The sequence below is a fragment of the Selaginella moellendorffii genome, unplaced genomic scaffold (assembly GCF_000143415.4).
Source record: "Selaginella moellendorffii unplaced genomic scaffold, v1.0 SELMOscaffold_236, whole genome shotgun sequence".
NCBI lineage: Eukaryota > Viridiplantae > Streptophyta > Lycopodiopsida > Selaginellales > Selaginellaceae > Selaginella > Selaginella moellendorffii.
In genome coordinates, this window is record NW_003314495.1 from 1 (window position 1) to 3,332 (window position 3,332).

At 40.8% G+C, this 3,332-nt stretch overlaps 1 pseudogene; it reads left to right on the forward strand.

The window, feature by feature from the left end:
• The first annotated feature begins 852 nt into the window (after positions 1 to 852).
• LOC112343852 lies at positions 853 to 1,924 on the forward strand (annotated as a pseudogene).
• The last annotated feature ends 1,408 nt before the right edge of the window (positions 1,925 to 3,332 follow it).

The window sequence follows — 3,332 nt, forward strand, 5'->3', positions numbered from 1 at the left end:
GGTCGACCATTCTGGAACCAACTTTGGTTTCCGTCGTGAGCAATGCCTGAAAAATAGATATTTAAAACGAATTTGCTATGTTAGTTCGAGTCACTTCCTGCACTTAAGCTTCCGTTTGTAAAGAGAGAAGAAATTGTAATAGTCATTGCACTACCTACAAACATAAGGACAATTAAGAACCAAGAGACAATGTAAAGAACAAGAACTTTGGGGAGAGAAAATAGAAGAAACTAACGCTGCGCCATCGAGCTCAAAACGCCAGAACTTACGCGCCATTTGTATTTTTCCCTAATCCACGTTAATTAATTAATTAATTAAGATTTTAATTCACGACAGATGAAATATGGGTTTTATTAACTACGCTTTTTGTAAATAACAGTGGCATAGCTGAAGATTGAATCTTTTGGGGAGATTCTGGAGTTTGATCTCTCCTTGCTCCCAATGGACCTCTTGCTTTACAAATATGCGGCATTCTTTCTTCTAGCTTGGCTCTCGATCTCGATCAAACTGGCCTCAGCAGATGCGATTTTCCGAAAGATTTCATATTCGGCGCTTCAGCATCGGCGTTCCAGGTAGAAAAATCTCCGGCCATATTTCTCTCGTTAAAACTTGCTCCTTTCCTCTGTTAGTACGAAGGCGCTGTGAATGAAGGCGGGAGAAAGCCCAGCATCTGGGATATCTTTGCTGCGAACCCAAGTTGGTTTCTTTAGTCTCTTGCAAAGTTCTAGCTCTCATTTCAAGTGTTTCTGCCATTCAGGAAACATTGCGGATGGAAGTAGTCCAAACATCACGGATGATCAATACCATCACTACAAGGTTTGTGCAAAGCCGAGCTTTCTAAAATCAAAACCCATGAATTTTACCTTTCCAGGATGATGTTCTCCTGCTCAAGAACTTGGGGATGGATTCGTACAGGTTCTCAATCTCCTGGCCTCGAGTTTTCCACGGTAAGGAGGATGAACTCAAGAATGTGAAACTTTAAAAAGTCTCTTTTGGCAGACGGTCGCGTGAATCCCGAAGGGATTGCGTACTACAACAACTTGATCGATGCTCTACTGGAACACGGTAAGATCCAATTAATGCGGAGGATAGTTTTTATAAGATTGAAAGCACTGTTTACTTTTAGGCAGGAATCAAGCCTTTTGTCACGATCTATCACTGGGAATTTGGACGATAAGTTTGGAGGATGGCTAAGCCGAGACATCGTGTAAGTTCCGGAAAAAGTTCTGCAAAGTTCTTCTTTGATGGAAAACTTCTCTCGATGTTTTGCAGGGACGAGTATTTGCGATTCGCAGACTTTTGCTTCCAGGCCTTCGGCGACCGCGTGAAAAACTGGCTAACTTTCAACGAGCCACACCAGCTGGTAAACGGAGGCTACGTCCAGGGATACTACGCGCCCGGCCGATGCACAGGCTGCCCGCAAGGAAAATCGAGCACGGAGCCATACATCGTGGGTCATCATCTCCTGCTAGCACACGCCAAGGCCGTCAAACTCTACAGGCGTAAATACAAGGTTCGCTTCCTCCAAAATGAACGTTTTTTTTTTATAATTTCCCTCCAGTCCTTATCTTGATTGACAAAGCAGGTCAACCAGCGTGGCGTCATTGGAATGACGATAGACTCGTTTTGGTATGAACCATACTCAAGCCTTCTGAGAGATATCGCAGCTGCTCGTAGAGCTCTCGACTTTGAACTTGGATGGTATCTAATTACGTTTGGAGATTATCCACAGTCGATGCGTCTCTACGTCGGGGATCGCTTGCCGGCTTTCACTGTCGAAGAGTCGAGAGATCTTCGAAACTCCATGGACTTTGTGGGCCTCAATCACTACACTTCTCGATACACTCAAGACAATCCATCGCCTAGCAACGTTCGTCCCGGCTACGAGAGCGACTCCCATACACACTTTCTAAGTAAGCAATAGATTGATAGTTTCCTTGTTGTGCATTTATCTCATGAGCTCGATTTTTACATTTCAGCCGAAAGAAACGGGATTTCTATCGGAGGCACGGTAAATAAGCTCCTAAACAATTTCTTTTTATCCTGATCTCGGGTCTGTTTGGATTATAGACTGGAACCTGGATTTATGTTGTGCCTTGGGGGCTTTACAATATACTCAACCACGTCAAGGAGAACTACAACAATCCTCCGATTTTCATCACGGAAAATGGTGGGCTTGTCATTCTTGTCACCGGTTTTCTCAGGTCCAATTTTCCAGGATTGGTGGACGTCGCCGATTCGAACACTTTTAGTGACAGGTTCATAAAGGATGATGCAAGGGTTCAGTTCTACGAGTCGTATCTCACGAGGTTGCAGCAAGCCATCGCGTAAGCTTCCATAGGCCTAGTTCTTTGGAGGAAAACTATTTCTCGTCTAAACTGTAACTCTCAGGAACGGTGTGGATGTTCGTGGCTACTATGCGTGGTCTTTGCTAGACAATTGGGAGTGGGATAGCGGATTTAGCCAAAGATTTGGTCTCTATTACGTGGATTACACAACTTTGAAACGCTACCCGAAACATTCAGCGCTTTGGTTTAATCAGTTTCTCTCAAACACAAAATGTAGTGGTAAGTATCTCTGTTTTTCTTTTGATGGACTTAATCTGGTTTTCTACAGCACTTGAGACTATGTAAAGCCAAAATCATTCTTTATTTTTATATCTCTGGAAAGATTAATTGATCAAATGAAGACCATGCTGTATGTTAAATGATTACTAAAACAATATTATGTATTTAAAGAAAAAAATATCCAAAAACAAAATATGTGAGGTCCAACAATGTCATATACTAATATTAGCATAGTGGGATTTTAGTAAGTATCAGATTGATTTTAATTTAAACCACTCACTAAACTAGAGTTTTTGGGCTAATTAATATGCCAACTATAGATAACACATCATCAAGGAGTGAATCACCATATTTAAGACTTAAAGAAATTTAATACTATAAACTAAATGCAACTAAATGGTAAAGTGTAAACATCATGAACTTTTTTTGAAGTTGTTTCCTTGGCGATGGTCTAGACTAAAGTATGTATCAATGAAGATGTCAATATTTTCTAAGCAGGGGAGGCCATTTTTTGTATTCTCTTTCTATATTCCAAACATTCACATTAGTGGAAATGAAGGGCATTTTTCCTTGTCCTGAGGAGTGCTTAGATTTAGGATTTTGGTTTAAATATAACTTTTGCATCATTTAAATCTATTCTTTCTTTCCTTTTAGGGTTTTGGTTTAGATCTAGCTTTTCCATTGTCTAGATCTCCCTTTCTTTCTAATTTTTTCTCATTTCCCTTCTTTTGCTCTTTTTCTTTCACTCAATCTTCATGGCAAAGT